The sequence below is a fragment of the Eptatretus burgeri genome, chromosome 13, assembly GCF_056783735.1.
Source record: "Eptatretus burgeri isolate ZD-2024b chromosome 13, Ebu_testis_v1, whole genome shotgun sequence".
NCBI classification, from domain to species: Eukaryota; Metazoa; Chordata; class Myxini; order Myxiniformes; family Myxinidae; genus Eptatretus; species Eptatretus burgeri.
In genome coordinates this window covers 14,059,416-14,084,415 of record NC_140973.1, presented here as the reverse complement: position 1 = coordinate 14,084,415, position 25,000 = coordinate 14,059,416, and the positions used below count along the sequence as shown (strand labels likewise).

Below are 25,000 nucleotides of genomic sequence, written 5' to 3'. Positions count from 1 at the left end.
ATTTTAACTGTAATATCTTATTTCCCAGGCACAAAATTCTCATAAACTATGTAATACATACCTTAGGAGAGTGGATGTGCGGCAGACACCCCTATTGGTCAGAACCCTTGCAGCAAATGCATCACAATGAGAGTGATGAGGTGCGATTTGGACATCAAATATAGAAACCTCTTTCTAACCACTAACTCACTCACTGATATAAATGTTACTACCTTCTTGGTGGGGTAGAAAGGTGAAATTTTGTAAGCTGATAAAACTAGAAGCCAATATCCCAGGAAAAATCACAAAAGCGTCACAAAATTTTCAGAAATGAAAAGAACCGCAAACAAAAGTTGGCCATTGCAGACTCACTCTGCTCACGGTGGGTCACGTGACCCGAGACAATGGAGCTTCCACTCAAACGAGTTGCTCGGCAATGTTAATATGAGCCTCTTATTTTACAACTTTTACGTTTACATTACAAATTACTGCAGCTGTAAACTTTTAAATAATGAGCTCATTCTAATCACTAATTCTTGATTTACCTGAGTTATATAGCTGCTGACAGAATGGAACCACAAATCCACTTCATCAAATATATAAAGCTCATATTTATTATGTCTACACACAGGATGCGGCTCAGCATAGTTGCTTGCAGTGTGCAAGCATGCCCGACTAAGATATATATATATATATATATATATATATATATATATATATATATATATATATATATATATATATATATATATATATATATATATATATATATAGTCAACACCAGGCGCATGTAAAAAAAAAACAATTATTAAAAAAATCTATGTATGTATGTATGTATGTATGTACAATATGTATGTATGTATGTATGTACAATATGTATTTATGTACAATATGTATATGTATATACAGTATTATTGCAGGGGTGGCCGGCCCAAGTTAACCCCCCCCCCCGACCCAAATTTGTCGGAGCCAGGCGGTTAACACCGACAGCCCTCGGACAGCCGAGCGGTTTCTTATGAAGAGGAGGTGGACACGTTGATCGACGGAGATTTTAACATGTGCTCAAAGGGTATGGCGGAGGGCAACAGCGGAAGGCAAAGGAGTACTGGGAATCGAACAGTTACACAGAGGGTTTAATCCACAACCGCCATTACAAATATGCCTGGTGTTGGCTTAATGGTTAGGGTGGTGGGCTTTGGATCCTAGGGTCCTGAGTTCAAATCCCACCAGGCTGTTGAATTAATACCAGGTGGGGTTAACTCGGCCTGTCATCTTTCCGAGGTTGGCAAAATGAGTGCCAGCATGCTGGTATACTGTGTCGGATGGGCGACCTGTCCAGGATTGGACACACACACAGACACAGAAAACCCGATGAAGAGGGATTGAAGCAAGACAGGAGAGGAGTTGAGGCTGTGGTCTCTCGGTACTTTTGTATAACTGCTACATGGTACCCGAACGCGCCACCAATACGTTTGGGGGGAGTGCTCCGTGGCGCGGTACCCCAACTGACAGCTGCCACGTCGCCTCTTGCCTCGGGCAGCTCGTGTCGAGACCGTGAGCATGTAGGAGGAGCTTGAGTTGGGAGGGTGGAGTCAGCATCATGTGGGCGGAGAAGAGAGGAACCAGCGATGACGACAGGAGGAGTCGAGGTGATGACAACAGAAGGCGGAGTCGAGGTCCAGCTTGAGCGGCAGGGCAGCAGAGAGAGAGAGAGAGGGAGTCCACTCGGACCTTTATAGGCCCCACGACGCGGGACGGGGGGGGGGCAGCCCAAAACTCGGTGACGTCACCCAAATCAGGCGCTCTGATTGGCACCGGCCCCCTGCTTGGCCCGGCCACGATGGCCGGAAACCACAACGCTCCATTTCCGGAAAGATGACCCGACGCCACAAAGATGTCCCGTTCCGACCTCACGACATGATACAAATCCCCCACACCAAACTCCACGCCATGAATTGCCTTGCAAGAACCCCCGGGTCATGCTTGATGACCGGCCGAGGGCAGTGTCGGTCTTGCACGCCCGCTCGGGCACCCCTGACCAGCGCTGGCCAACGCGCTCGCTCCGTATGCGCCAACGTGGCCCAAGCTGTACAACATGCCCCCGCCCGATCGCAGCTTCACTGGCCATAGAGGCGAGAAAGTAAGATGTTACAGCGAACAGACAGTAAGATGTGTCCATTTGTGCCCGGCTTTCTACGATAACAAGTGTCGCGAGCGGCGCACGGGTCTGCCTTCGAGTACGCTCCATACAGTGCGCGTGGATCCGCCATTACACACGTGGACAGCGCTCACGTTTGCCCGATTCTGCTATCGTGTGCGTGGGGCGAAACCCGATCAATAAAATTAGTCCAGAAATGGGTTGAAAGGAACGCGTCGCTTGCGCCTTCCACACTGGCATCCCGCACAACGTGGTGTGGGGTTGCCTTTCCATTATCGGCCTCGGTACGCGTTCCGTGCAGCGTGGGCATCGTGCTGGGTGTGTTTCCTGTGATGTGGAAAACACCATCGGGTGGAAATTACCGCTGTGAGTGCGTTTGGCAGGCTGTGTTTTGTACGGAGGGTTGTGGGTGCATTGCCTGCTTGGCCTTTGCTGAGGACCAATCTCACAGCGCAGGGCGCACGCGGCTCAGATTTACCTCAGGAATTATCAGAAAAGAAGAGTAGAAATGAAATGAAGAAGAAGTGATGTAAGCAAACCGAGCTATGAGATCATGGCAACGCACGCCCCTGTTGTCCCGCAAGACAAAAGGGAAGGGACTATCGACATATAATAATGGAATAACTGTCTCGGGACCAATATCTGCTGTATGCATGCGGTTCCGAGAACCGCAACAATATATACATATATATATATATATATATATATATATATATATATATATATATATATATATATATATATATATATATATATATATATATATATATATATATATATATATATATATATATACTTCTTCCTCTTTCGGCTTGCTCCCGTTAGGGGTCGCCACAGCGGACCAACTGTCTCCATTTAACCCGGGCCTCGACCGATCCGGTATGGAAATTCGTTTTGTTGTCCGCATACTGATTTGGCATAGGTTTTTACGCCGGATGCCCTTCCTGACGCAACCCTGGTCGCCTCTTACGACACACAGGGATATGGTACACCTATTCTAACCGGGGCATACACCGGGCCCACTACAACTGGTGCTCATTTCGCCGACCTCGGAAGGATGGCAGGCTGAGTCAACCCCCTGGTGTTTTCGACTTGGTTTATATATATTTATATATATATATATATATATATATATATATATATATATATATATATATATATATATATATATATATACATATACATATACATATACATATACATACATATATTAATTCAGTGTCCCAACGGGGCTTGAACTCAGGACCTCTTGGGTCCCAAGCCACTGCCCTTACCACTGCGCCAACACCAGGCTTTATATATATATATATATATATATATATATATATATATATATATACATACAGTATATATGTATCCATATGTATATGTATATATATATATATATATATATACATATATATATATATATATATATACATATATATATATATATACAGTATATATGTATCCATATGTATATGTATACATATATATATATATATATATATATATATATATATATATATATATATATATAGAAATGTATGTATATGTATATGTATATGTATATATATATATATATATATATATATATATATATATATAAATATATATATATATATATATATATATATATATATATATATATATATATATATATATATATATATATATATATATATACATATATATATATATATATATATATATATATATATATATATATATATATATATATATATATATATATATATATATATATATATATATACATATACATATACATATATATATATATATATATATATATATATATATATATATATATATATACATATATATATATACATATATATATATATATATATATATATATATATATATATAAAGATATGTATATATATATATATATATATATATATATACATATATACATATATATAACCAGGCGTAGTGGCGTGCGCCTGTAATCCGGCTACAAGGAGGCTTGGGTTGGAGGATCGCTTGAGGACAGGAGCTCTGCGCTGGGCCGTGCTATGAGAGGGTGCAGGGCAGCCCAGAATCATGGCGAAACCCAATTCTTATCCCTATGTCGTAAGAGGCGACCAGGGTTGCGTCAGGAAGGGCATCCGGCGTAAAACCTATGCCAAATCAGAATGAGGATCATAACAGATGATCTGCTGTGTCAATCCCTAACGGGAGCAGCCAAAAGACGAACAACAACAACATATATGTATATATATATATATGTATATATATATATATATGTATATATATATATATATATATATATATATATATATATATATATATATATATATATATATATATATATATATATATATATATGACCGTTTTTACAGCCATTTTTCCCTGCTGTGCAGGGGTTAGGCTTTTTCTTGAGGCAATGTTTTATGGCCGTATGCCCTTCCTGACGCCAACCCTGGTCGCCTCTTACGACACACAGGGATATGGTATACCTATTCTAACCGGGGCATACACCGGGACCGGGGCATACACTGTGATCCCAAGCCGCCACCCTAACCACTAAGCCAACACCAGGCTTATATATGTGTATATATATATATATATATATATATATATATATATATATATATATATATATATATATACACGTATATATAAACAAATATCCCTGTGTCGCAAGAGGCGACCAGGGTTGCCTCAGGAAGGGCATCCGGTGTAAAACATGTGCCAAATCACTATGCGGATCATATGGATGATCCGCTGTGGCGACCCCTAACGGGAGCAGCCGAAAGAAGAAGAAGAAGAAGAAGAAGAAATATATATATATATATATATATATATATATATATATATATAAACAAATATATACAAATATATAAATATATATATATACAAATATATAAATATATATATATATATATATATATACATACATCTATCGATAATTCATGCAATCTCGGTTTGAGATCTGTATATTCATTGGAATTGTCTGTGTTTTCCCCACGCCCGATCCCACACCATCCCGTCGAATCGCCCCGGATCCCTTTTCTTGCCGAGTCTTGTTATTTCTGGTTAATAATAAAAACGAATAAACATCATCAACTCAGTGAAAAGCGACTCGTGCCACCTTCCTCGTCCCGTTTGCGGTAGAGCGATTAGAACCGCCATGTTTAGGTTATAAATAAATAAACCGCCTCCATCGTTTCGGCTCATTCCACGTTGGCGGGACTGTTCAAGTCCCGTGGACGTCACATTGGTGTCAGGAGTGGGATGTTCGAACCCCTCTAAATTATATTTGGTATCGGGAGAATATACCAAGATTAAAATCTCGCCACGAATTGGAATATAAAATTACTGCAGAAAAGAGCGCGAGCGCGGGAAAATTTTGGCGGGATTTTTCAAATTTAAATTTAATTGGCGGCAAACGGGACTTCGCAACCATGGCGGATGTGCAGATGTTTGAGGAGGAAGGCCACGTGTCTGGCAGCGAGTCGGGGGAAGAAGGGAGAGAAGGGGGTAGGGTTGGAACCTCCCCCATTCCGAGCGTGGACCGTGCTTCATCGCCCGTAACGGGGCCGGCAGCGCCGGAAACCGGTGCGATGACGATCCAGACACTGTTGGAACGTTTAATAGCGGACATGACGGTACAAATGGCAAATCAATTCGTGACACAGAGGGCAGAAATGACGGCACAAATGGAAAATCAATTCGTGACACAGAGGGCAGAAATGACGGCACAAATGGAAAATCAATTCGTGACACAGAGGGCAAAAATGACCGCACAGGGGGCAGAGATGGCGGATCGATTGGGGGTAATGGGGGAACAGTTGGGTGCACGGATTGATTTAATGAGGGATGAATTGGGGGAAAAGATGGAGAAAATGAAAACTGAGATGCAGGAGTGTGTGGATGTTAAATTGGGAGAAATACAAAGTAAATTCGAGGATAGATTGGAGGAAACAAAGGTAGAAATTACATTGGAGGGCGAAAATATACGAAAAAAATTGGTAGATAAAATTGATGCAACGAACATTCGGGTTGATAAAGTGGATGAAAGCCTGGAACGTCATCGTGCCTGTGTGGATGCTCGTATGCAGCTGCAAGTTGAAGAGTGGGGAGAGCTGAGGAAGCAAGGGATGAATTTGGCGGAGGAGGTAAAAGGATTGGTGGCTCGTATGGACGAACAAGATAAAATTATGAGCCAAGATGAAGTCTTGGATAAAGGCCTGGTGGAGCCGTCTTTTGTAGTAGAGTGTCCGGGTTGGTTGAGGAGCAGCTACAAACTCGCGACGGAGCCTTGGAGGAGGTTGTGCGGGCCCAGAAGATCCTGCGGGAAGAGGTGAATCGGTCCATTCAACGTTTGGAACAGGAGGCAAAATTGACCCATGAGATCCTCACCACAAAACATCTTTGGCCACAGTGGGCTCCGAAATTGGATACGCAGCCACAAGGGTGTTTGATCCCTGGGCTGGATTCGGACAAGGGAGAAACTGAGAAGCGGGCCACCGTAAAAGTGATCCCCCTGGTAAATTTCGACGGGTCAGGGAGCGTTGATGCTTTTCTGACGCAATTTGAGTGCATTTCCCGACTAAACGGGTGGAATGAGCGGGAACGTACAGGGAATTTGGTGGCAACGTTGCGGGGACCAGCCGCAGATGTGTTAAACGTGATCGCAGAGGGGATGTTGACCAGCTCCCACATTTGCGAGGCGTTGAGCCGTCGGTTTGGGTTCGCGGCAAACTGTGATCTGGTTCGGGCCCAGCTCCAGCACCGCAGATTAAAGCCGGGTGAGACAGTGCAGGAGCTGGCACAGGACATTTACCAATCAGTCAGGATCGCGTATCGGGACCTTACAGTGGAGGCATGGGACAGACTGGCACTCGAGAAATTTTTAGCTGCTCTTCCTGACCCTGAGGTCCGAGCGCTAGTGGAGCTACAGGATCCACCCACCGTGTACCGAGCGGCCGAGTGCGCAGCCAGGCTGGCCTCGTGAAGTCGGCCGGGTCGGGTGCCCGAGAGGCCATCGGTGACGATCCGACAGGCATAGATTCAGGATCAGGGAGGGGGGCTGGGAGAAATTGGCATTACCCAAATGTTTCAGGAAATTTGCCAGAAACTGTTAAGTTTGATAAGGGGTAATTCGGTAGTTGGTGTGCCAAAGCGGCGGGGTCCAGCCCAGCCAATAGAGCAATTCGATTATGGCCGAGGGGATCCAGAACCGGAAGAGACATTACACCGATACCCACAGGGGCCTTTTATGGGGAGTTGTTTCCGGTGCGGGCGAAGAGGACACATGCAACGATATTGCCGGTACCCGGCGATGGAGGGACCCTCCAATAGACTTTTAGACTCGGGGAGGGTGAATCCTCCTGCTGAACCACCAGGTCTATCCGAGATGCCCTTTCATAGGTCGGGTCCAGAGATCACTGTCGGGGGTCGGGGAGACTAGATTGGGCTGAGCATATACGGCCATGCTCGGCTGCTGAGATTGTGGCGAAGTGCCCTCCTTTGGTGGAAAAAAAATGAATTGTGGGAAAATTGGCATGGGTTTGTAAGTTCTGCTGGGTTTTAGAGTGACAATCGGGACAGTGGGTAATTGGTAACAAAGCGGGCACAAGTGGCTGTCCAATGGCTGGTGCGTGGATCGGGTGAGAAGTGCTGTGTGAGTTGTTTTAAGTTAAGAAGTGAAATGTATGGTGCACACATTGATTTTTTATTGGACATGGTGTGGTAACAGGGAAGGTCATGGTCGGTGAAGTGTTAGAAATGCAGGTGTCACATGTAAGGTCGATGGGGTGGGGGAGTCATGTGGGTTTTGTGGGTGGGGATGATGTGCTTGTCCACAGGGATTGCTGAAGCTCACGGTGAGCGGGAATTGCGACCCCCTTCAAGGAGATTCACCACCTGGTGGCTAATGGTGACAGTGTCTGGAGGCAACTGGGAGAGGGTCTGGTTGGGCGACCAAGGCGGGTAGGACCTTGGCGACCCAGGAAGGCCAGAGGAGCCAGTGAGACCCCTTCCAGAGTGTTGTACGGGATTAGAGCTGATGGTTACCAGGGGGGAGGGAATCAAAGGGAGCGGGGCGGAGAAACGTCCGGGTTGGACTAAAGCTTACCTGTGGGCATGGTTGCACCTGAGATGCCCCCATCATCTTGTGGTAACCCACCCCACGGCCACGACGGGATTCAGCCTGCATGATTAAAATGAGGACCATGACCTAGAAATGTGATAATGACCATGGTGTGAGTGTTGTGAAGATGTATGGGTCCCACTCGATCCCGCACAACTTGACATGTGCAGCAAGGGCATGATGTCCGCATAATTTTGGGGCAAGCAAATTTGAAAATTGGCTCCCCAGGTAACGCTGGGTCTATTAGCATCCACTGGGGGAGGCGGTCAAGTGCAAATATCCTGTGAATAGTGTCGTTAAGGCTTAGAGTAGGAATGTAAAGTAGAAGTGTTGTGTTTTTGTGGAACCTTTTGTTTCCCCTCCCCAGATCACTGGAAGAGTGTTGGGCAAGAGCGATGATCCAGAGGATTGAGTGCAACTTCGCTCAGTGCTCTCATGTGATCAAATGAAAAAAAACAAAAAAAAACGAATGATTGTTTAGGCGAGGATAAGGCCATAAGGGGGTAGTACATTAAGCAGGATAGGTAAGTTAGCTGCGACTCGCTGCCCATTGCCCCTCCTACTTTATTTCGTTAGGTTAATTAGGTGTGAGTCAGTAAGTGTTAAGGCTGGTACGGTAGCGCCTGTGATATACCTTGCAGGAGCTGCGGTACCAGAGGAGGGGGCAGTGTTACGTTTGAGGGGGGGTATGCATTCAAAGGGTAATTAGGATGTTTAATTAGGTATGCCATGCTGTTCGAGTTTACCAGGATCTCGATGTAATAAGCAGCAATTCAGTGGTGATAAGTTGTCTCGTAAATGTTCATTTCTTCAAGGGGGAAATGATAATTGTCACGTAATTAGACAGGGACACGGGATAGGGTAAGTGTGTCTGCGTAAACCCCTTTTAGTAGTCCCTGGAGGCTGGCCGTGACGTCACAGGACAGTGCAGCGGATGGCTCCACCCCGTGATCACGATTGGCAGAAGGCGACGGCGGTGGGCCAATAAACGGCTCGATTGGAAGTGACGAGGACAGGAGGATAAAAAGGTTCTGTTCGGGGTCGAAAAGGAAGAGGAAGAAGATCGGGACAAAAAGATCATGTTTTTTTGGTGTGGAAGCTGTTGCGCGGGAAGCGTACTTGTTGTTGTGCTGATTCGATCGTGTTCTTCATCGTGTCTTGGAGCCTTGCTGAGCCTCGTGCCTCACCTTGGTTGGCTCTGGGGTTCTGCTGACTCGGAGTACGGGGTCGAACGGCAGGCGGACCTGCCTCCCTCTCTTGCTCGCAACTTGGCGCCAGAACTGGTTCCCTGGTGGCTGTGAGCGGACTTGGGCCAGGACCAGGAGGTCGACAGCACCACGGTTTCTCCTGCCCCCCCCCCCCCCTGACGAGAGCAAGGCCAGCTCGTCCGACGCTGATCCAGGGACAGTTGCGTCCACACCACGGTCCAGCCTGACCACCAGAAATAGCTACGTTGTGTGTGTGTGTGTGTGTGTGTGTGTGTGTGTGTGTGTGTGTGTGTGTGTGTGTGTACTTGGCGCCTTAGAGGGTTTGAGATCTGTATATTCATTGGAATTGTCTGTGTTTTCCCCACGCCCGATCCCACACCATCCCGTCGAATCGCCCCGGATCCCTTTTCTTGCCGAGTCTTGTTATTTCTGGTTAATAATAAAAACGAATAAACATCATCAACCCAGTGAAAAGCGACTAGTGCCACCTTCCTCGTCCCGTTTGCGGGAGAGCGATTACAACCGCCATGTTTGGGTGATAAATAAATAAACCGCCTCCATCGTTTCGGCTCATTCTACGTTGGCGGGACTGTTCAAGTCCCGTGGACGTCACAATATTAATCGGACAAGTGGTTCCCAAGTTATGGCCATTTATTTACCAAACCAATGACAGGACACAGTGCTATGACATCACCATTGATGTCACATTTTTTTTTCTCGCACCTACGGCCATGCACATACAGGCACGCACGCACGCACGGCCACGTATGTACGGGCATGCACGTACAGGCCCGCACTAGTATATACAAATATATATATATATATATATATATATATATATATATATATATATATATATATATATATATATATATATATATATATATTGTTGTGGTTGACCAAATTCGCAAACCACCATTCAGGTCCCTTAGGTGAGATATCTCGGTAAGTATATGTGTAGTTAGACCCAAACCCGTTGTCTAGAGGGAATAAATGTCATTCATGAGGGCTGCGACTCTTCAGGATAGCCGTTTTTCTTTTACTATCTTTATTTTGGACCAACCGCCATTATTACCACCACCAACCACGTCTCAACAGCCATCACAACAACAACCACCAACCACAACGCCGCTTCACCACAACCGCCACGACCTTTACCGTCACAACTCGCCACCATCGCATCCCCCACCATTCTCGCGCCACTTGTGGGCACCGATGCTGGACTCGTGTAGGGCGCGCACCGAGCAGCGTGTTCAAAAGCATCGCGGATTTTCCGAGAAAAACGGATCAAAAACGACTCACGCCCACTTTTGTTCCGTCCAATCGGTGAGCGAGGGGCGGTTTGGCCCCGCCTCCAGGGCGTTGGAGGGCAGTCGCTATATGCAAATTCATGGATCAAAAAGCATTCACGCCCACTTTTCCTCGGGCCAATGGGGAGCGAGGTGAAAGGTCGGAGACAGAGGGTCAAAGATGAAAGAGCGAGGCCACGGGGGATATAAGCGACTGCGTTCGTCAGTCGAGTTCAGTGCAGTTGGGAGTTCGCGGAGTCGGAGTGAAGAGGACGGAGCTGTGGAGAGGCGGCGGCGGCGAAGGCGGACGAGGGGGTGCTCGCGTCGGATTCGGGGAACTGAGGAGAGAGAGGCCGGCAGCGCGACCGAGGTCGTGGTGGAGACGCTCGTCGCGGGACCCGAGATTTTATGAAATCCTCCTTTCTCCGAGCATCAGCAACCCCCTCCTGTTTCCCCCCGCGCTGAGATAGTGCGACAAAGTGGGCCCCCTTCCCACCCCCTACCAGACACTGTCCGCGAGGCCCGCGTCGTTGAGGCACCACCGCCGCCCCGCGTCTCATCATCAGACGGGTAGGCCCGACACGGTCTCGGCCCCAGGCCCGCCAACCCCCCTCATCCTGGAGGGTGGTTCTCTTTTCTTTTGCTTTGGGAATATGTGTTGTCGGCGCCGTCTGTGAAGTAAAATTGTATAAGTGTTGCCGAGTGCCCGGTAGTCGGATAGATCTGCATTGTCGCATTTGCTTTTTGTCTTCTTCTTTTCCATGTGCTTTTGGTGGAATTGTATATGTGTGCTTTCCGTTCATCGCGAAATAAATGTGCTTATTGTTGAACTGTTTCCCCGCTTCGCTTCGTCATTTCTTTCATTGAATCCCCATCTTGCTTCACGTAAAGGGTTGGTCGTGGGCAAAGACGCCCGATAATTAATCGAACCGTCGAGGCCGACGAATAACACCGCTCGGTTATCCCGATAGTACGGAACGGGTCGCTTAAGTGGCCCGTGTCCGAAGTCGACCTGCGGCGAGGTGCGATCGCCCGGTCTACCCTCCGTGTGGGTACTTAGGTAGGTCGAATTTGGCGAGCAACCCTATCCCACGCGGGGGCCGATTGGCTCGATCGCGGTGAGACCGAAAGGTCCACCCGTGACTGGTTCCCGGCGTTAGTCCGAGAGGGTCACGACTGGATTGTCCATCCGGTGGGCGACGTGCCGCGATTCGAGTTACGTGGCCGTTCGCACGCCGGCGGGCGCGAATCCGCCACATTGGTGTCAGGTCGTGCGATATAAACCCATCACCCTCCTCAAGGCACTGGTAACGGAGAACGGGAAAACGGGCTCTCCTGTCTCCGGCTAAATTCACGGGAATCGGTCCAGGGGTGAGAGGAGCGACCCCCGATTCCCTCCAAATTACGAGCGAGCCAAATTAACCCTTTAAGAGAAGCAAGATGGCGTCTCAAGGCGAGCGGGAGCCGGGGGTATTAGAAATGTATATGTGTAGTAATGTAGAATCCATGGTCCAGGATGAAATCCCCGTGCAGGAAATGTTGGTTGTACAGGAAAACGAACTCGCCCAACTGAACCCAGAGCCCGAAATGGGTGCGGCAGCGGCCGCGGTGTATGACACCTCCCCTCCCCCTCTCCACCAAAACCCTTCCCCGACCCCTGCCGAAACGGCTCACCCAAGCGCACCCGACATGGCCCAGCTATTCACCATGCTGGCACAAATGAATGCGGAAATGACAGCGAAGATGAATGCGAACATGAACAAGCAAATGGACGAAGTGAAAACGAGGATGGATGCGAATACACAACAAATAAATGCGGATATGAAAGACGAAATGAAAGGCATGAACGAAAGGATGGATACAAATACAAATGAAATGAAAAACGAAATGAACAAGCAAATGAAAGGAATGGAAACAAACATGAAGGAAGAAACGAAAAAGCTCCGGGGTGAGACGCAGAACATGGGCCGATGCCTGCAGGCAGGCATGAAGGCCGTTAGCAGGGAACTCAAAATGGCGACTCCACGTGTGGGAGCAAACGAGCTGGAAGGGGGTGCAGCGGCTGACAGGCCCGCGGTGGAGGCGGGTAAAAAAATAATTCGGGGGCGTGTTGGGCGAGGGTCGTGACAGAAGAATCGACGATGACCGAAAGGGAAAAATTAAATGGGGAGACCAAAACGTGTGAGACGAGACACGAGGTGACGACAACGGAAATAATAGTTGAGACAAGGGAGGTAAAGGGTGAAGAGTTGGCAGAGACACGGGAGACAGAAAAAATAGAGGGAAGACTACACGATGAAGACGGGGTAAGTGACGCACGCACACACACACACGGAGGTAGTGGAGGACAATGGGGGTGAGCTGGTGGACTGGGTGGAGGCCCGGTGCGAGCAGCGGGATAGCCTCCTCCAGGAACGAGGGAAGGGAGTATGCCCCCTTGAGGCGAGTCACGACCAGGTGAGTTCGGTCGTGCTTTGCGAGGTTGAGGGGACGAGTGCTGCGAACGGGTGCACAGAGAGCTTGGGGGGTATAGAGGCCCCGGAGACCCTTGTGGGGACACAAATCCCCAGTGTAGTTGGCCCTGTGTGTGTGGTGCAAGGTGTGAGTGCGTCCCCGTGTGTGGAAGCGACCCCGTGTGTGAGTGGTGTGGTGGCGATGGTGCCAGAGTACGTGCTTCCCAGCACGCCGTGTGTGGATGAGGCACCGCGGTTGAGTGCCCCCGCGTGTGTGAGTGAGGGACGGTGTGTGGATGAGGCACCGCGGGTGAGTGCCCCCGCGTGTGTGGGTGAGGCACCGTGTGTGAGTGAGGCCGTGTGTGTGGATGAAACGGCCAGTGTGAGTGAAGCACCGCGGGTGAGTGCCCCCGCGTGTGTGAGTGAGGCACCGCGGGTGAGTACCCCCGCGCGAGTGAATGGAGCACCACGTGTGAGTGGTATGGGTTATGCAAGGGAGACCGTGTGTGTGAGAGAGCGGTATGTGAGGGAGATGTCGGTTGGCATGCGGGAGCACACAGCCGCGTCTCCCGGTGTGAATGTAATGGAATGGAGTGTGAGCGTCGTAACACGCGGGTGTGCGTGGGTGGAATGGAGGCGACGATGGCGACATGTGAGAAAAGAAAGCCGAGTAGCGGCTGTAGTTGTTTCGGGGACCGTGCCGGGTTCACCCAGCAGTGAGCACGAGGTCCGTGCTGTGCAACGCACGAGGCCACCACGTGCTCGCTTGCGAGAGTGAAGTCCCGGTCCGGAAACGCACGCGGTGGATTTGCCGATCCCGCGGACGGACAAAGTTTAGGCAGGTAAATGGATTTGGACCGGACGGGTCTCCACGCGATCATGTGTGTTCAGCTCCAACGGGCAAAGCACATGTGTTCGCGTGGGGAACCCCTCGAGACGTGGGGCTTGTGTTTTTTTTTATGCGCACGGTGACGTCATGGCTGCACGTGGGGTTGGAATCCAGCAGGAGGGGTATCCCTGCCGGATGGTACCGTCCAAGGAGGGACGAGGAACACGTGCAGCTGCATGACGTCACGGGCAGGTGCAAAGTGCGCGAGCTCTGAGTTGCCGCGCTGGTGCTGCGCATGTAAAGAAAAAAAAAAGGAAAAGCAAGCCTCACTTTCGGGTGCACAGGACTTCATGGGCAAGGGGTGGAAGACCCCCTTGACCTAGGGCACAGGATGGAAACTAGTTAGGGGGAAGGGTTAGCTTAGTTAGACCGACTTCATGGGGCAGGGGTAAGTCCTCATGGAGTCCGTGGAATGGATGAGGTAGAGGGATTGTAGCGAGATTTAGGTTGGGGAATTGATTAATGGGATTATTTGGAGACAGTGACAGACTTGTGGATGTGTAGAGGGGACGTAGTTTAGCTACGTAGGTTAAAAGGAACGTGCTTTAGTTTAAGGGACGACGTGGGAGCACGAGTTAGTTTGGGGATGTAGTTAGAAGGATAGCAGAGTTCAGCGGTGTGTGTGTTGAAGAGTTGGTGAGTTGTGAGGTGAGCACTTGTTGAGTGAGTGAGGCCAGCGGTTCTGTGTGAGTGGAGCGAATGGGGAATGCATGGTGCGATGAGTGATTGGGGGGAGGAGTGACTCCCGCCCAAGGGACCCCGGGGTCAGTGTAGAGTGAGTTAGCTGGGTTAGTCAAATTGAAAAATGGAAGTCGTTTTGTTGTTGGTGGGAAAGTAGGCTCGAGACCCATTTGGAGGGGTGCAGGAGCCCTGTTGACGGGCTTGGGAGCGTGGCTGTGAAAGGTGAGTATCACTGAGTGGGTACCCCGGGCACCAGGCAAGTCGGCCGCGGTAGGCCATGGGCCCATGGGGGGCCGGGATAGAGTAGTGGGCACGGGTGCGCCTGCTTGGTGCGGGGGCCCGGGGCGCCATTAGCCGCGTGGGCAGTGTTGTGGGCATGGGTGACCCTCGGAAAGTGGCCCGGGAAGCCAGCCTGCCACTTGTGCGTTTCAGGGGAGGTGCCATGGGGGGCACTCCCCGGTGTTAGGGAGCTGGTAGGCTCGGAGGCAGTGTAGTGCCCCGGGTGCCATAGCGGGAGATTCGGCAGAGGGTCGTGCCTGCCAAAGGGAGCCACGTGTCCCAGCCAGGAGACTGTGTGAGGGCACGGAGAGAAAATTGGGGGGGGGCGAGGCCCGAAATTGTGAGGACACCAACACAGGCGACGGGAATCTGGGTTGTTAGAACCAATAGTTTAAGCGAGAGGCGCTTGTTGAAAGCCCCGGGATAGTTTAACAGTTAAATGGTTAGGGTAGATTAGGAGATGTACCCCTCCGCACCATCCATCCCCTCGCTGTCGTTGTGGGCCGCTGGACCCACTTTGGTTATAGATCGCCGAACTCTGGGGAGGCCATCCTGAGGCTTCGTTGGGCCTCGACACAGGACGTTAGGTCTCCCTTATTCCTCTCCGGGAAGGGAACGTAGGGGTTGGGAGTAGGCTAGGTGACAGGATAGGTTAGCCGAACAAAGACGATAAAGGGGGTTAGGGGACGATTTATAGTGGGGAAGTAAGAAAAAAAAAAGTTGGGGCTAAATTGGGGTTTGACAAATTAAGGGAGTGGGTATGGACAGTGACAGGCAAAGGCGATAGGTTGGGAGGGAGACCGTGGGGTAGGTCCGAGCCCGCCTTCCAAGTGGCCAGCACCACCGCACTCCCTCCACCAACCTCCACGGAACGGCAAAGGCTGGCCAACTTCATCGGCAGCTGTTGTTTTGCTGCGAGGCCTGTGCCGGCTGGATCGTCTGCAGCTGCTGTGCTGCAAGGCCTGTGCCGGCCAACTTCATCTGCCGGCTGGGTTTTTCTTCAAGGCCTGTGCCGGCCAGTTCATCTGCCGGCTGTGTTTGCCTGCGGCGGCCTTCTTCTGCGGGCTGTGTTCGCCTGCTGCCTTTGCCATGCCCACTGCCCCTGTTCACCAGCCCCGTTCAATTTTTGCTTTGCCCCCCCCCCCTGTTCATTTCCATGTGCGCCAGGATCCGCAAGACAACAGTTTGCAAGCTGCGAGAACTGCCCCGTTGGCAGCTACAACACGGGCCTGCAGTGGCGGCCCGTGTACCGTGTTTGCGTCCATCCATTCACCCATCCATTTGTTGTGTTCATTGCGTGTGCCACTTGAGCTGGCACGGAGACTGCGTTGTGCAGCCCATGCACCGTTGTGGTTCACTGCGTTCAGTTCAAACCATTCATCCATCCATTCGTTGTGTTCATTGCGTGTGCCACTTGAGCTGGCACGGAGACTGCGTTGTGCAGCCCATGCACCGTTGTGGTTCACTGCGTTCAGTTCAAAAGGGAAGGCCTTGGACTGCGTGTGAGCAGCCGGCCACGTTCCCTGTCACCTGCATTGTTTGAGCCAGAGACTGCATGCGGGCAGCCTGGCTCCCTGCTAACTGCTTTCTTTTTGCAGAGTTCAGTGATCCTGGGCCATGGTTTAGTGTAAAATTTGTAAGTTAAGGTTAAGATGTACTGTAAATATGAGTGCGCCCCCGGCATGTTTGTCTTAGCGCCGGCAATTTTATTTAAGTCGTCCGTGTGAGTGAGTTTGTTTAGGTAGTTACTCAGCCCTTAGGTTATTTATTTTGGGGACACGAATACCATGAATGTCGCACTCAGGGATCCGTAGGTAAAATGTACTAGGGGAAAACTACACATGATGGCACACGAAAATTTGACGACTCGGGACGAGTCTGTAAAAAGGGGAGGGGGTAGTGTTGTGGTTGACCAAATTCGCAAACCACCATTCAGGTCCCTTAGGTGAGATATCTCGGTAAGTATATGTGTAGTTAGGCCCAAACCCGTTGTCTAGAGGGAATAAATGTCATTCATGAGGGCTGCGACTCTTCAGGATAGCCGTTTTTCTTTTACTATCTTTATTTTGGACCAACCGCCATTATTACCACCACCAACCACGTCTCAACAGCCATCACAACAACAACCACCAACCACAACGCCGCTTCACCACAACCGCCACGACCTTTACCGTCACAACTCGCCACCATCGCATCCCCCACCATTCTCGCGCCACTTGTGGGCACCGATGCTGGACTCGTGTAGGGCGCGCACCGAGCAGCGTGTTCAAAAGCATCGCGGATTTTCCGAGAAAAACGGATCAAAAACGACTCACGCCCACTTTTGTTCCGTCCAATCGGTGAGCGAGGGGCGGTTTGGCCCCGCCTCCAGGGCGTTGGAGGGCGGTCGCTATATGCAAATTCATGGATCAAAAAGCATTCACGCCCACTTTTCCTCGGGCCAATGGGGAGCGAGGTGAAAGGTCGGAGGCAGAGGGTCAAAGATGAAAGAGCGAGGCCACGGGGGATATAAGCGACTGCGTTCGTCAGTCGAGTTCAGTGCAGTTGGGAGTTCGCGGAGTCGGAGTGAAGAGGACGGAGCTGTGGAGAGGCGGCGGCGGCGAAGGCGGACGAGGGGGTGCTCGCGTCGGATTCGGGGAACTGAGGAGAGAGAGGCCGGCGGCGCGACCGAGGTCGTGGTGGAGACGCTCGTCGCGGGACCGGAGATTTTATGAAATCCTCCTTTCCCCGAGCATCAGCAACCCCCTCCTGTTTCCCCCCGCGCTGAGATAGTGCGACAAAGGGGCCCCCTTCCCACCCCCTACCAGACACTGTCCGCGAGGCCCGCGGAGTTGAGGCACCACCGCCGCCCCGCGTCTCATCATCAGACGGGTAGGCCCGACACGGTCTCGGCCCCAGGCCCGCCTACCCCCCTCATCCTGGAGGGTGGTTCTCTTTTCTTTTGCTTTGGGAATATGTGTTGTCGGCGCCGTCTGTGAAGTAAAATTGTATAAGTGTTGCCGAGTGCCCGGTAGTCGGATAGATCTGCATTGTCGCATTTGCTTTTTGTCTTCTTCTTTTCCATGTGCTTTTGGTGGAATTGTATATGTGTGCTTTCCGTTCATCGCGAAATAAATGTGCTTATTGTTGAACTGTTTCCCCGCTTCGCTTCGTCATTTCTTTCATTGAATCCCCATCTTGCTTCACGTAAAGGGTTGGTCGTGGGCAAAGACGCCCGATAATTAATCGAACCGTCGAGACCGACGAATAACACCGCTCGGTTATCCCGATAGTACGGAACGGGTCGCTTAAGTGGCCCGTGTCCGAAGTCGACCTGCGGCGAGGTGCGATCGCCCGGTGTACCCTCCGTGTGGGTACTTAGGTAGGTCGAATTTGGCGAGCAACCCTATCCCACGATTGGCTCGATCGCGGTGAGACCGAAAGGTCCACCCGTGACTGGTTCCCGGCGTTAGTCCGAGAGGGTCACGACTGGATTGTCCGTCCGGTGGGCGACGTGCCGCGATTCGAGTTACGTGGCCGTTCGCACGCCGGCGGGCGCGAATCCGCGACAATATATATATATATATATATATATATATATATATATATATATATATATATATACATATATATATATATACATATATATATATATATTTATGTATATATATATATATATGTATATATATATATATATATATATATATATATATATATATATATATATATATATATTTATATATATATATATATATATATATATATATAAATATATATATATGCATATGTATATATATATATATATATATATATATATATATATATATATATATATATATATATATATATATATATATATATATGAAGACCACAAGGGGAAAACCAGAGATGTCAGGATAAGTCAATTTTGAAGAAACTGAAAAACAAAGTTTCAAGACTTTGGTGGACTGTTTAATAACTGTCATATAGATTTCATTTCCAGTAAAAGGAAGAGTGATCATTGGCCGATCAAATTAAGCATGTAGCATTTGCCAAGCTTTTGTGTTGTTTAATTTAAGAGCAAAGAACGAATCAATGTTGCAAAGTGACATCACTGGCTATTCCCTTGTTTAATAATTGCCATGCAATTTTAACCCAGGAAGTGTAGCAAATTCATGCTTATTGGTTATTAGCATACATTACATGACTTTGGTGATCACAGATTTTTTTTTTCAACATTAAACGGTCATTGTTTTTTTGTTTGATTGGTGTTCAATGCCATACTCAAGGGTATTTCGCTTATATGACGACGGATTCTCCATTTCTTACTCCGTACTACTTAATTTGATGGAAAACCGGGAGAAAACCAAGGATAAACCACCCCCGCGATAGCCAAAGTCACCTCATGTGACTCCCTCATATACCTAAGCAGGTTGATTGGGCGGTGGGACGTGGGTACATCGAATGAGGATGGGTACTCAGACGCGCTAACCATTAAGCCACGGCGTGGATCCCATAAAAGTCACAATAAAGGTTTGACCAGGCTTGAACCATGATATGCACCAACTACGGAGCCCATGATATAACCAAATAGGCCATTGTCATGCTCAGAGTTTATGCTGTGATAGTTTTACAACCTTTTATAACTTAGTTTCTCAACTCTGAATATTATGATGGAACAGTTAACATGAATGACACAGAAAGCCAATCTTATCTGAGTGAAAACTTTCATTTTAATACTTTGCAGAACACAAAACCTGTGATCAAAAATAATAGATCCATGATATAACCAAATAGGCTATTGTAGTGCTCAGAGTTTATGTTGTGAAAGTTTTACAACCTTTCATTTTTTAGTTTCTCAACTCTGAATATTATGGTGGAACAGTTAACATGAATGAAAGGGAGATAACCAGGAGTAAAGTACTGACAACTCTGGGTTTCTACTTGTTCAGCTTTGACAACACTTGTTTTTTCATTGCACGGCTAAACTTTATACCATATAAATTATGTGACACCCCTGGTTATTTGTTAAAGTAATATTGTGAGAGGAAACCTGATGTTGCCAACTATTGGCAGGTGCAATAACCCTGAGATTTATAAAAAGTGACATCTCTGGTTTTCCCCTTGTGGTCTTCATATATATACATACATTTAAATATATATGCATCTATCTATAATTCCAGCAATCTGTGTGTGTGTGTGTGTGTGTGTCTGCGACCGCTGTTTCTCGACAACCACTGGTCCAATCTAATTGAAACTTCCCAGGTATATAGCTGGGGCCCTGTGGATGTGCCTTTTCAAGGTTGTATATTAATCGGACAAGTGGTTCCCAAGTTATGGCCATTTATTTACCAAACCAATGACAGGACACGGTGCTATGACGTCACAATTCTTCGTCTTTTTTTTTTCTTTTTTTTTTGGCACGTATGGGCACGCACGTATGGGCACGCATGTACAGCCACGCAGTCCAGCCACGCACGTATGGGCCCGCATGTATGGCCACGCACATACGGGCCCACACGTATGGCCACGCACGTACGGCCATGCACGTACGGGCCCGCACTAGTATATACAAATATACATATATATTTATATATACAGTATATATATACATATATATATATATATATACGTATATATATATACATGTATGTATATATATACATATATGCATATAAATATATATATATATATATATATATATATTATATTATATATCTATATATATATATATATATATATATATATATATATATATATATATACATATACACATATATATATATATATATATATATATATATATATATATATATATATATATATATATATATATATATATATATATATATATATATATATATATATATATATATATATATATATATATATATATATATATATATATACATACATATATATATATATATATATATATATATATATATATATATATATACCCATATATATATATATATATATATATATATATATATATATATATATATATATATATATATATATATATATATATATATATATATATATATATATATATATATATATATATATATATATATATATATATATATATATATATATATATATATATGTATATATATGTATGAATCCATTCATATATATATATATATATATATATATATATATATATATATATATATATATATATATATATATATATATATATATATATATATATATATATATATATATGAATCCATTCATATAATTTAAACAAGGTGGAGATGACAACCAGTCTGACATTTGAACCATCATTCACCAAGTGTAATATTCAATTTAAAAATAAGAAGCAAAGTTGTAATTGAATTTTTTTGAATCCAAATATCATGCGTTTAATAATTACCTTTTTGATTACTTCCATTTGATGGCCTTCGATTAATTTCCTTTAGTGTTAATTCAATGGTTGCATTTGTTTTCAGAGATAATAGTGCTCTATGAAACAGGGGAAATGAAAATCCTTGCAATGTGACCCAACAAAGCTCAGATATTGAGGAAATCCATTCTTTTGCTTGGCTTCCAAAATCATTCATTATTATCGTGTTTTTCCATACATCATTACGCAGGGTACATTTTGATAAATGTCACCTCTGCCAAAGGCCCTGGTAAAACTGCCATTTCATAGTGAGATCATACCCACATGCCTGTTATTATTGTTATATGAAAAGGAAAAATGACCTTTAATTACACTCTCTCTATCTTTCTACATTTGCAGCTGCCAAGAAACAGGTAACGTGGGCATGTAAAACCTTCCTATTGATTTCTTCCTCTTCACGCAGTGTTAAAAGGTTTCATACCAGGACAGGCATAAAAAACAACAAAATCTGTTCTTTCCTGTTATATGAATTGTTGATTTATAAACCTATATAAATTGTATATTATTTTGGGTTTGAGGTTTATTTCCTTACATGTCGACATGTGTTTTCCCATGCATTTAACCCAATTGAAGGAGCAAAATTGGAATAAAAATAAACCGCATGACGTGGAGAAGTTTTCACTAAAACTGATTTGTTACTCTTTTGACTAATATCGAGCATATACTCGCTTGTTATCCCTGAAGTGAAGGAAATGGCTGGTCGTTTGCCCGGATTGCACAGCCTTGGCTCGATCTCACCAGTTGGACGCAGTGAGGGAGCAGTATAATTTGCAACCTTTCATCCTTCTCTATGATGCATTCATCGGAGAACACCTGTTTCTTGGCAATGACAAATGCTTCATCAATTCATCATTAATCCTGCATTGAGCTAACTTGCACAATTGCTGTTTTCTAAGTAAACTGTATGCCAGAAGTAAATAGTCACTAACAATCGATTGGGTGTACAGTAGTATTTTGAGGGAGAAAAGAACCGACACATCCGCAAGCTCAAAGAGTGCTCCAAATAATGAGCAGGCCATCTATTCCCATAAGGGGCTAACAGACACAAATTTCCATCATGGATGAGGATTTCCAAATAAAAGGCCATATACATATGATACATTCAAAATGAGGAGTTTTTTGTGCATCAATTTACCTGTGTGTTTTTTCTTACTCTTTCCCCTCTTTCCTCCCCTCATCAATTATTCTCCTGCCCTCCCTCTCCCAATTCCTTTTTCAATTGTGTTCTCTCCCCTCCTTGCGTGCATTTGTAACATATAAACGGCTCCTTTTATGTGGCAATCTCAGGCTCATAGAAGAGTTCGTACGGTGCAAGGTTGGGCAAGATGCCACCCTCTCCCCACCACTTGTTATATAACCTACTACGTCATGCTTATATGTTTAGTCTCCTGAGCGTCTGCACCAGAGCACTCTCTGACTATTATAGTACTACCTCTTTAATGGCTGCAATTATTTCCACCTTCTTGTGGGGTCGGCGGGGGAGCATTTATGGCTCGAGTCTTTCACAAACAAGCTAGACAAGCCTGATGTTGGACTTCTTCTTCTTTTGTATGTAGCACAACACTGCGATGTAGCATCATTGGTTGAGGGTGCGGCTGTGCCGCTGATGCAGTGCCCTCTGTAGGTTGGGGCAGGGATTTGTAATTAGTTCAGAGTGCTGGTGATAGCTCGCCGACTTTTCACGAAGGACACCGTGGAATATTTAACATCCACCATTGAATTCTGGCAGACGGAACGACTGTTGTTATGCTGTCAAACAGAACGACCATGTAAGCACACGGGTCCAAATTTGGGCTGTATGCAATTATTTATTTCATTATTTTTTCTCAGCTTTTTTTTCCAAGGTGAATTCAATATACATATCTCAGCTAAAATTAGTAATATGTTCTTAGTATCATTAGTTGTATGCAATACAATACGGAAATAAAAATGTTGAATTATTGAACAGTGTTGACCTCGACTCATTGAAGAAAAATTTGAAATTTGTTGGTTGATAAACCTGGGACATGACGTATTAGCAGGATTTGGCTGTGCGATCTTATTGGCCCATTTGGGCTGGTCCAAAAATATATATGGGCTGGTGAGGAAGAGTCTTTGAGGCTGCCGAATATGGGAGTTAATGCAAACTGAGAGTGCAAATTAGTGATGAAGCTTACAAATCGGAGGTAATAAAAATACTTTCATATAAGGACCACCTTGTGTAATGTATTTCGCAAGATGCATAATATATATGTATATATGTATGTATTTTAAAACTCCAATCATATGGCCAGTCTGGCCCTGGCCCATGGTGCCAGTAATAGCTTGCCCACTCGTCATAATGGACACCATGGGATCTTTAACATCCACCAGATAATACTGACAGACAAGATTCTCATTTAACGTCCATCCAAGAGACAGCACACACATTGATAAATCACCCTGCCTGCGAAACACCAGGATGACAATTCATAGCTGGGCCAGGATTCACTCAGGTCAGACAGATTAGAGGTGAGTGTGCGTACCTCTAAGCCATCTTGCCAGCTCGATGTGACACTGAAGGTGCATTAATTTGTAATTTTCCAGGGTACTGGTGATAACACACCCAATCCTTGCTTAACATACAGCTGGATCCTTAACGTTCACCAACAACCAGTACTGGCAGACTGGTCCTCCGGCTTAATGTTTTTTTCTGGATGGATGGCACACACATTGATGAATTGCCATGCATTCAAAGCACCACGGTAACAGTTTATAGCCAGTTTGCGATAAGAACCCAAGCTCGACAGCTGACAGCTGAGTGCATAAACCTCAAAGCTACCAAGCCATCCCATATATAATTAGTGAGAAAAATATTTTACACAAGTATTGAAATATAACATTAATTAGCTGATTTTCATGGCATGTTCTAATGTTAAAATGATTTGTTACTGCTAATCATTTTGATATAGCTTTCTAATAACTTATCGATCATAGCAACAGCTCTCTTGGATGTAGGATCCTGTAATCAATGTGTTAAACCTCAGACTAACCCACTCTCTTCGAAAAAGAAAAATAAGCAACCCCTGCTCCCACCCCCCAGACACCCATAGAGGTGAAGTGTGTGCTTAAGGGGAAAGAATCTTCAGCATTTCGGAGGTCAAGGCACTTGTCACTGAAGAGTGTGGAAAATCCTGCACGAAAACCCGGTGTAAAGAAAACAGCGTGCTTACACACCAACTGCATCACAACGAATAATCGGAGGAAGGCATCTTAAAGGACCATCCATGTTGAAAAAAAAAAACACAAACACAAACACTCGTGATTTTTGTGCCAATTTGCTGTTCCGTCTGTGTACGAGTGTTATTCTTCGCAGTTCTGTTAATGCATTGCAGCAATTGTTAGTTGCCTGTGAGTCCCCGCAACTTTACCCCCCAAAAATTTCAAGCACCAATTCATGCATCCCCGGTTTCCTTCCTCGCAAAGTGCCAGGGACTCAGGAATAAGGCCAGAGCCTTATCAAGGCATAGTCATCCCACGGAAGATAAGGTTCTTTGCTTTGCTTATCGGCCCAATTTTAGCACTTAATAAATGACTGCGTGATATGAGAACGGTACCTGGTTAGAATGCATA

At 46.1% G+C, this 25,000-nt stretch overlaps 1 long non-coding RNA gene across 4 annotated transcripts in view; it reads right to left on the bottom strand.

Annotated features, from left to right (window-relative positions):
* Positions 1-25,000, bottom strand: part of LOC147013882 (uncharacterized) — a 128,312-nt gene that overhangs the window by 88,626 nt on the left and 14,686 nt on the right. For all 4 annotated transcript variants that reach the window (XR_015050554.1, XR_015050553.1, XR_015050556.1 and 1 more), the window contains one exon: positions 24,985-25,000. This exon is cut by the window's right edge and continues 106 nt beyond it. This is a non-coding gene — a long non-coding RNA (uncharacterized LOC147013882). The remainder of the gene's footprint in view (positions 1-24,984) is intronic.